General features: G+C 44.2%; 1 long non-coding RNA gene and 1 other non-coding gene across 2 annotated transcripts; both read right to left on the bottom strand.

The window, feature by feature from the left end:
* Positions 1-3,893: 3,893 nt before the first annotated feature.
* Positions 3,894-8,904, bottom strand: LOC114095136 (uncharacterized). Its single transcript, XR_003583202.2, has 3 exons — positions 8,833-8,904; positions 8,410-8,550; positions 3,894-5,893 (listed from the first exon to the last, which is right to left on the bottom strand). It is a non-coding gene; the product is annotated as an uncharacterized lncRNA (long non-coding RNA).
* On the bottom strand, positions 8,042-8,165 carry LOC114100841 (small nucleolar RNA SNORA26). The gene has a single exon (XR_003584149.1). It is a non-coding gene; the product is annotated as a small nucleolar RNA SNORA26 (small nucleolar RNA).
* Positions 8,905-10,751: the final 1,847 nt, after the last annotated feature.

Here is a 10,751-nt window from a genome sequence, read left to right as displayed (position 1 = left end):
TCAGTCCATCCTACTTTGAATGGGCTGACTGGGTGTTATCTATAGGTAGGTATGGCATGGTTGGAGGAGGTGGGTCACTGGGGACATGCCCCAGAAGGGAACATCTTCCCTTCAGCCCCTTCCCTTCCTGCTTCCTGATCACCATGATATTCTGCCTCATCTTGGGCCCATAGTGATGAAACTGATTGATCATGAATGAAATCGTAAGTCCAAAGTAACTTCTTTCTTTTTTAAGCTGTTCTTGTTGAGTAGTGTATTTTGGCTACAGTGATGAAAGCCAACACAGGCTTTGTGATTGCATTTAGGGTCCACTAGGATTATCCAGGATAATCTCCACATCCCCAAACCCTTAATCTAATCCTATCTGCAAACCAGCTAACATTTTCAGGTTCCAGAGAAACCTGTTAATTCAGCCTACCACACTATCTAGTTCTGATATTTTCTGAGAAATAAGATGGCTATACTACATAATCTCTACAAGAAGTGTACTCCATCTTTTGCTGTCTGTAGCCAGTTACAGAGCACTTGAAATGTAGGCAATGAGTTATATGGTCACAACCACTGTTTTGTCTACTTTGTAAATAAAGACCAAAGCTATTCTAGTATTATATAAATACTAAATACCGATATTGTGACTTTGTTCTCTTTAATTACCATATATTATAAAAATGAGTACCACTAATATAATAAAATTTACTGAGCATTTACTACTGACAATGCAGTTATATATATTATGTATGACTAGTTTTTAGAAATGAAGATTAAGAAGTAACTTACAAGATCACATATAGGGATTTGAACCTAGGCTCTTAACATTGCTGCTCCTATGAGCAGGTGACTCACCTGAATGCCATATATAATTCGACTCACCTGAATGCCATATATAATTCAATTAAGTGAATTCATAATGATGCTGCTCCTTGTACTTGTCAAGTTGGGCATAGGAGCCAAGTTAAATATTTGAGAATGTAGAGTATGCCAGGCACTTAACTAGACCCTACAAATATGGTAGGAATTTAGATAAACCTCACCTCTAATAGTCCAGGGCCTGTAAAGTAAGGGGCAATGAGTCAAGTATAGATCTAACTATACCATGAACAGTTCCAAATGTGGTAAGGCTATTATAGGCTGCTACAGAAATTCAGATCAAGTGCACTTATGTGGGGGAAGGAATGTTTGGTCAGAGAAAGGTGAAAACATGACCTTCCTCAGAGCCTTTATACTTTTCCCTCCATTTGAGGTGGTCTTCCCCCAAATATATATATATATATATATATATATATATATATATATCCTAATGGTATTTCCCTCATCCCTCCTCCTTCAGGTCTCCCACATAGAGCCCTTCACTCGCCAGCCCAATCTGAAATAAAAAACTCCTTCCACAGAAATACTTACCATTTAAGGCCCTTACCTCCATCCTTAACCATGAAAAACACGTCTGTTATTCATTTCTATAATTTTATCACTTAAATAATGTTACATAAGTGAAATCATACCATACGTGGTGTTTTGAGATTGGATATCTTTATGTAGCACAAGTCTTTGGAGATATATCCATGTTGCTGCTTGTTAATAGTCTTTTCCTTTTCATTGCTACATAGTACTCTATGTTGTGGATGTACCTGTTTATTTAACCATTCACCCACTGAAGGACATCTGGATTTCTTCCAATATTTGTTACAAATAAAGCTGATATTTGCGGGGTAGGGGGCACAGCCGCGGGGAAGACTTCCACTTAGGCATGCACCCGTACTTATTGCCCTTCCTAGCAATTTTGACCTGCCTATACATGTCGAATAAATTTCTGAAGACTTTTTATAAGACCAGACTTTTAGAGTATAATATGGAACATAAATCTTAGTAAAGCCAGAGAAATGTTAGAAGTAGTAAGAATGACTCCAAAGTAAATATTAAATACCTTTATTTTAAAGTTTCTGGAAAATAGCTCATTTGTATTCAGGCTCATTAAAAAAAAAGTCAACTGCTAGACAAGTAAATTGGTTACAAGGAGTGAATGTGTTCTGGGCTGCATGCACCTTTGCAGACCATCACATTTCCTCCCAAAAAACTTTCTCCATAGCCATCTAATGTTTATATATTCTAGTGATCTAGTACCACTGTGTCCTTTAAATCTCCCGACTTTTTTTTTTTTTTTTGAGTACTGGAGATTGAACTCACTCAACCAATGAGCCACATCCCCAGCCAGTTTTTGTATTTTATTTAGAGACAGGTTCTCACTGAGTTGCTTATGCCTCGCTTTTGCTGAGGTTGGCTTTGAACTCACCATCCTCCTGCCTCAGCCTTTTGGTGGACATAGTATCTTTATTTTTATGTGGTGCTGAGGATTGAACCCTCCCTCATGCATGCTAGGCACTCTACCACTGAGCCACAGTCACAGCCCCTAAATCCCTCTTTTATACCTCATCATGGTACGAACATTAGAAACACATAACATGCTGACATGTGCTCTCTTTGTGGGAAACTAGGTTTAATGCAATTAAATACTATTAAAAAGCGTATATTTTTAACCGCTCTTTTGTGGCCCTTTCCACCACAAAACTGACACAATCTCTTTAAATGTTATTTTTTTACTGTTAACTAGAATACCAAATTTCAAGGGATCTCATTAGTTACAAAGCAGTTACAAATGTGAGGTTCTTCATTCAGAGCCACTCTTGTGACAAGTGCCCACCTAACCCATTTTTTCATCTGTAAAATGGGAGAATAGTACCTACACCTCAGTTGAGAAAATTAAGTGAAAGGGGTACATGAAGCACCTGCTGCATTGTCCTGCTACCACAGGCACAGTCTTACTGTTCTAACTCCGGGGGCAGGGCAGAGACAGTTCTACATGTAAGAATATTTCATGTCATTAGAGGCACTTCCCTATCCTAACTGTAGAATAATTGATGTTGTCAGTTATTGAAATAACATCAGAGCATCCCAGCGTCTATGGCTTGTACTTCTGTTTTTGACCTCTAAAAAGAATGGAAACTTTTTAAATGATCTTTCAATCAAACAACTTTTAGTATTTTTTTCCTCAGTAAATTTCTAGGACAAGCATTATGTACATGTGTTTTACTCTTTTGGATTTTTTTTTTTCCCCACCTTCAAAGAAAACCAAAGTAATTACCCTGAACAAGAATATCTGTGGTCAGTCTTCTTCAAACACAGGAACCACATCTGGAGGTTAACCACTAGACATATATAATAAGCTCCTAAAATGGCTCACCAAAATGGTTTTTTGGGCTATCATGCCCCTTCCTGCATGGCAGGAGTTCAGTCTCTTCCCTTGATGCATTTACTCTTCCCTTCTGTGATTGTGTGACAGTGGTCTTCTTTATGCTTTGAATGTAGCCCTTGATGCTCTGCCATTGCAACTTATTTTTAAAATGGACAGGTTTCTCTTCCTTTCTCCCTACTCCTCCCTAATCTCAGAGGAAACAGGATTACATTTCTTCCCCATTTTAGGCAGTTATCTGTCCTCGAGTACACACCCACCATAGGAAGAAATAATCTAAACTTAAGGGATGGTACCAGAGATCTCAGAAATGACTATCTCCTTACTTGTCTCCCAAATTAACAAGTGAATTTCAACTCCAGAAAACACAAGGAATGTAGCCTTTGAATCACCTCTTTAAAAGCCCCATGATGCCTGGCAGAATCACAGCCTCTGGGACAAGAGTGTTTTTCTCCTTTGCTAGCAAAGCAATAAAACTTCTTTTCCTTTTTCTCAAAACTGTTTTCGTGTTATTGGATTGGCATCCTGGACAAGAACTGAGATTTCAGCAACAAAAGTCCAAGGATTTTATTCTTAAAACTTTGGCAAAGTGGGGAATCTAGTTGAAAGGACACTCCCAAAGTCCACAGACCACACCATTCACACCAAATCTCACACGAAATTTATTGTCAGTCTCAGAGCAAACCAGCAAGACTGTCCCTCCACGGAGAGCAGCAGTGTCAGCACTCAGAGGGCTTTATAGGCTGCAAGAGGAATTTCACATGCACGCTTAGGGGTTGCAACATGGGCTGGGGTGGGGCTGACCTTTTAGCAGTTACATGTTTTACAAGAAGCTGATCGACATTGCCTCAGAATTAAAATTTAGGAGTTCCTAGATAAAATGGCTCCTGAGCTAAAATGGCAGATCTGATGCCAACATTCCTCCCTTTTTATTTTTACAGATACCAGGAGTGGGGATAAAGGTCTTTCTTCTGCAGCTTTTTCCTGCTGATTAGAGGCGAAGAGTCTTATTCCTGTAACAGGGGTCAGGGAAGGTTTTAGGTGGGGGCAGAGTCTCTGGAGTCTGAGGATTTGACAAAGAGTTCTAGATCTCGTCTTGGGTGTCAGGGGTGGGTAGTCTTGGAGGAGAAGTAGTTGACTGACTGGTTGGTGAATTTGTGTATCTAATCTTGCATCTGAACTTCTGTAGGCAATTTAACAGGCATGGTCCTATTAGGAGAAACATATAGAGGACTAATAGGAGTCCTGCAGGGCGGGGAAGCCAAGGCCACACTAGATTGAGCATTCCCCAGGGGAACTGTTGGCCTAGTTGTTCTCTCCTCTTTTCTACCTGCTCTTCTTGTCCTTCACTACCCCTGACTGGTTGACTAAAAACATTCCTCTTGTAGGTATAGGCAGAGGCCTCCTTGTTCTGCTGTTAGTATGTCCAGTCCACAGCAGTTTTATAGGACCACAGCGGCAAAGGAGTCCAGTTGATTCTGAAGGGTTAGTATAGACGTGGCTTCCTGTTGGATATCCCCTATCTGCTGATCTGCAGAGCTGATGATAATAAGTAATGGATGAGGTTATTCCTGTGGCTAGGCCTGCTGTAGCCCCCAGGGTGGCTAGTATGGGAACAAATTGAATTGCCCATTTGTGTCAAGGGCTCATATGAGTCATGAGAGAGGGACTTCCTCATGCCCTGAGATGACCTCTGTAGGTGGAAATAAGAGGACTAAAGCACATATACCCTTCCATCTGGAGGGTAGGCAATGATATATACTTGTCCTGCACAAGGAGGAAGCCTTGGAGACTGGTGAGTGGGAGTTTTGAGACACTGTGTATGGGATGATCTGTCTACACTGACTATCCTGCAAGTCCCCACCTGATGTAATCCTTGATGAGTTAAAACACACTGGAGCACAAGCTTAGATGAAATGTCGGCGGAGTCTGGGGAGATCTCATTGAATACCAATGAGTTGTTTAGGTCTAAAGGAGTTGCTATTATATGGGAGAAGCCAGCCTTTAGGCACATCCAACATCCTTGAGCCAAAGAAGGATTAGCAAGATTTAGCAGATAGTGAGTAGTATTAATTATCTAAATTAAGACAGGGTCCTTAGGTATCGTTCCCCATCTGATTGGGTCGCCTTGTGGGAAAGAAAATATTATGGAGGTAGTACTTGGGGCAGCTCAGTAAAAATGTGTTCTTTGCGGGCCCGATCCTGCACCCCACCCCCATCCGACATTCCCATGTGGGTCTGGAAAGTCCAGCAGTAAGTCTTGAGAGTGGCTTGATCTGGCCAGGGACATTGATTTAGTCTAGCTTTGAAATTTGATTGACCTGTCCAATACCTAGTCTGACCCATTTGCAGAGGGTTGCTCAACCATAGCATTCTTTGGGGACATGGGTATAGGCCACAAAGTAACCCTGGGAAATGCAGGCCTTAGGACACTCCCGGACATTAGCTAGATTTGGTTTAGGAAAGGTTGGGTTTGGCAAGAGGGTAAGTATGAAGGTTAGTGCCATGGAGGTAAAAAGGGAATAGACATTCAGGTTACTCATTCTTTGTAGCAGCCTCCTCTGGCAGGGAAGAGTCTTCTTTCAGGAATCAGTGGGAGTTCCATAGAGTTGAAAATCGAAGTTTTGGAGATGCGCAAAGACAGAGATCCTGTAAAGAGATGATGTGAACAGTTTGAGATGGGAATTATGAATCCAGTGTGGAATGCCCTTGAGTTTGGCAGCAGAGGGGGTAGTTAAGATTACCCTAAATGGTTTCTTTCATTTTGAGGTTAGTAAAGGAGGGGGTTGGGGAGAGACTGTCTCCCAGAGTCAGAGGAGAGCATGAGGCCTTAGGAAAGGCAACACTGGCCTATAGTTTATTTCTGAGGTAGTGTAAGAGAGGGGTCATTAGATGAGGCGGGAGTGTGGGAGGTTGGTAAGCTAGATAGAGTTGGAGGGAATGGCTCGACCATACATCAGCTCAAAGGGGAAAATGTTTAGGGGCTTTCTTGGTAGGGCCCTAACCCTAAGTAGAGCTAGAGGAAGGAGTTTAAGACAGTCTAACTTTAACTCTAAAGATAGTCAAGGTTGATTTTAGGGCTCAATTGGTTCATAACACCTTTCCAGATGACTGAGGATGGTAGGGAATGTGAAAGTGCCAGGGGATGTTTGGGGCCTTTGAAATGATTTGGGAGATTTGAGTTGTAAACTCCGGCCATTATTAGTCTGTAGTGAGCAGAGCAACCCAAAGCAGGGAAGGATTCCTTTTATTAAGGTGTCAGCCACTATTTGAGCCCTTTTATTAGTTGTAGGGAAGGCCTCTGTCCAGCTGGTGAAGGTATCTACCAGGACCAGGAGATATTTACTGTGGACATATGGGTGAAGTCCATCTGCCAATCAGATGCAGGCAAATGGCACCAGGCTTGACGGACTGGGAAGGCAGTTGAGTGAAGATTTGAGTTGTGATTGGAACTTTGGCAGATATTGTAAGAAGCAGAAAGGGTCTTCAGAAATTGAGTCCAGGGGAAGAGAGGTAATATAGGACTTTATGTATTATTGCAGGGCAGAGGTATTAGGATGAAAGAGGTTATGTAGATAAGATAGTATGTCTTGAGTGGCTGGGGTTTGGGTCTGAGGTGAAGAAGAGTGTCGGGGCCTCTTTTGGGGGATCCAAGGCTGCCTATCTTGCTGCCTCATCAGCTTTGTTATTTTCCTTGGAAATGGTAGAAGTTTCGGTTTGATGGGATCTGCAAGGCGTTATTCCTGTTGCAGTGGGGAGGTGGGACGCCCTAAGCAGGGGCACAATGTAGGAAGCATTAACCACTGAGGTACCCTTGATGATGAGGAGTCCCCTCTCCTCCCAATGGCTGAGCATGACAAGAGGATGTAGAAAGCATATTTGGAGTCTATGTAAATGTTAAGGGTGTAAACCTGAGCTAGGGTAAAGGCCCTTATGAGAGGAATAAGTTCCATCTGTTGGTTGGAGTTGTTGGGAGGTAGAGGCTTGACCTCAGTGATTTATTTAAGGGATACTATGGCTATCTGCAGATAAAGAAAAGAGCTCCCATCAGTAAACCATGTGTAGGCAGCCTGTGGCAGGGGCTCCTCTTGAATGTGGGTAGGGTGAGGTAGAAGGTCTTCTAGGGTCTCTCTACAGGAGTGGAGGAGGATGGGAGTGTTTAAGGGAGAAGACTAGCCAGATTAGTCGATGGACAGGGTTGAAAAGTCAGTATAAAATCCTCTATATGAGCAACTTGAAGGGAAAGAATCCTGGAAAGAAGAAGGATCCAAAGGCCTTTGTAGGTGAGGAGTTCAGAAGTGATGTGGAAAGAGGACTGTGGTAAGAGATCCAAAGGTTAGCTTCTTTGATTCCTGTACTAGGAGGGCTGCCAAAGCTAAAGTTCTCAAGCAGGGGGGTGCCCAACCTTGGATGGTTCCAAGACTCCCAGAGCATATCCATCCTTTTCAAGGATATACAAAGAGAATGGGCAAGTAAGAGCAGGAAGACAGAGGGCAGGGGCTCGCAGGAGGGGTGTGATAGGATTCAGACTGGGTTCGGAGAGGGGGCCACGTGCAGCCTCATAGAGAGGGCGAACCAAAAGGGAATAGTTGGGAACTAAAATGGGATTGATGCCAATACTAGTCTTATCTCAAAACTCCCATTTCATCTGTATTTGAAAACATTATCTTGTATTCCCAGGAGTCTGAAAAGCATGCCTGAAGATTAGTTTAAATTGAAATGTATCACTTTTTTCTATTAATTATAATAAAAACATCACAAAGATATTTAGATCTGTAACAAAATTTCTTCTAGTTCATCTGTAACTCCAGACAGGTTCCAAAGAAGAGTTTCTGCAGTCTCTTCTCTGGGTTTTTATGGAGGTTTCCTTTACCCTTCTGTGTTAGCCTCTTAAAGCACTGCATCAACCTTAAAAGGGCACAGGAAAGGGCGATTTGGGAGAGTTTTTGTTTAACTCTGGGTACTGCCTTGTGGGTCTCAGTTATTTTTTTTAGCAAGTCTGAAAATCCATTAGAGGCAGTTGTTGAACTGGGTGAGCACGTGAATGTAAATTTCCTTTCGGTTAAGGGAAGGCCAGTTTCCGGCCTCTGCCTGAGCACCCAGTTCGCCATTGGCCACGTGCTCGTGGCCTGGGTCTTTACATTCCACTCAAGACACGGACGTACCTGCACTTTAGAACTGAGATCGCTCTGTCTTCGAGACGTCAGAGACAACGTCCCAGGGCCCAAGGTCAGCCCAGGTCGGGGTTCCTGCAGTGGCGGTAGAGGCCCTGCCCGCCGCTCACTACAAAGTAGCAGCGGATCCGCCTGCGGAAGCAAAGCGCAAACTTGTTACCGCGTCGGGTCCTCCCAGGGGAACCTCCGCGTGGCTGCGCCGGCGCCTGTGTCTCGCGCGGCCCCGGGACGGACAAGGTTGCCCGCCCCGCGGGACGCCGAGAGCTGCTCTACCCCTACATTCTGGCCGCCGGGAGCAGCGGAGCTCCGGGCGGGCAAAGCTTGAGGGGACGCGAGGCAAGCCCAACCCCTAACCCAGCCTGCGGGCCGGCAGAACACACTAGCAGCTGGAGGCCCGAGGACAGAGACACTCACCGACCAACTCCGTGGGACAAAAAGGCCGCAGTTCCGCGCCAGGCGCAGAGACCCGGAGGGCGGAGAGGGCGGAAAGGAGGGCGGTGGAGCAGACAACCAATCCTCAGAAAGTCTCTGGGCCGGGGCGGGCGGGGAGGAGGGCCATGAGGTGGGCGGCCAATCCCCAGGAAGTCTAGGCCCGGAGCGAGTAGGGGCGGCCTGGCCATTGGCTGCTTTGGAGCTTCAGCTTGCCGGGGTCGGGGGAGGGGGAGTTCTTCCAGCTCTTGCTATGGCTGTAAAAGGAGCAGACCCTGAATAGAGAGAGTATCCTTCTTTAAGTCTCAGGCATCCCTGGCGAGAATGCCGTGTTCATCTTCCCCACCAGTTCTTGGTAATGGGGAGATCTGGTTCTCTGGGACCCACGTGTCTTCCCCGAATACTTGGCTGGGGAGGCCTTCCTTGTTACTTCAGGGCTGGGACAGCCCAGCGCTTCATTTTCCTAAAACTGCACAGCCCACAGTGTGTTCAGGGCTTCAATCATGTCTTGTTCAGCAAGCTCACCCCTGGTCTCTCCTAAACCTGAAAGACCTCGTGCTCTCTGTTCATTTATTTACAATGCTCACCAAGTAGACTGTAATCAGCTGGGGGTGGCATGGTGGAGGTGAGGTGAGTATTACAAGCATTCTCAAGATGACAGATACAAATTTGGCCAACAATTAACAAATTTAAAATATCTTTTATCATCCCCAAATTGTAGGGATAGCAATGGATATATTGGGCAACTTACCCAAGTTCAGAGAGCAGCTAGCAATTTGTTTTTGTGGGATTTGAACCCAAGCAGTCTGAACACAGAACTCTTCAAACACTATACTACACCCCCCCACACACACACACACACACACTTTTTGTGGGAGTTGGGGCCGGAAGGGAAATCAAAAACTGGCCTTCTAATTGACTGACCAAAATAGGCAACTGTGGTGGGGTTGTCTGTCTACAGGCAGAAAGAACAGCTTGCCCAGAACTCTAAGGTAGAATAGGAAAGTGCTTGATCTGCTTAAGAATCCCAAAATACTTGAGCATATAGAAGTGTGGCCTGAGATAAGGGTGGCTTGGGGCCAGACCTGCAGGAGGCCCAGGTAGTTTGTTAATTGTGCCAAGAATGATGGAGCAAAATCCATTTATAGTGGCTTTTGAGGTAAGTTCAGGATAGTCTGTGTTTGGTACTAAAAGTGCTCATAATACAGTTTAAAGGGAGCTGAATCAATTGAGTTTATTATTGGGCCTGATTATTCAAGAGAATTTAGTCTGTCCAAATTTAACCTGTCAGATTAAATGAATGAAACAGAGACCTAGAGGAATAGGACTCCAGATAGAAAGGCATAGACCTGTTGATAGTCCTGTTGGGGATGCATTGACTTCATATTCTCCCAAACTCTTAGTTCAATAAATGTGTACATTTCCCCTTGATGACTATTAATCTCTACCCCTGGGCTCTGGGCTCCATCCCTGCCAACCTCTTCAGATTCCCCCAAGTTATTCTCTCTGTCTCCTCTCTAATTTCTCTCTGGCTGATAGCATTTCTGTTTATATACATTCTGTCTTGGAAGTGAATACCTCTTACCTCCATCAAATGTCCCCAGTCCCCAGGTACCACAAATGCTCTTCTTCTTCCTAACCAACCTTCAGAAAATACAATATATTTTCCCATCACCTCAGCCCTACTCACTCCTCAACCTTGCATAGTCCAACGCTCTTTCTCACTATTTCCCTGAAATTGCTTTAGTGATCAAATCCAATGGTCCTTCACTTACTCAGCTTTTCTGATATATGACCCGACTGTCCACTGCCTCTTTGGCTTCTCTTGCCTCTGAGTTACTAGCTAGGTCCCTGTTCCCCATGGTGTTCCTCTAACATTTATCTGCAGCCATCCTTTCTTTTTT

Source organism: Marmota flaviventris, chromosome 7 (genome assembly GCF_047511675.1).
Source record: "Marmota flaviventris isolate mMarFla1 chromosome 7, mMarFla1.hap1, whole genome shotgun sequence".
Taxonomy (NCBI): Eukaryota; Metazoa; Chordata; class Mammalia; order Rodentia; family Sciuridae; genus Marmota; species Marmota flaviventris.
This window is presented reverse-complemented; position numbering and strand designations above follow the sequence as displayed.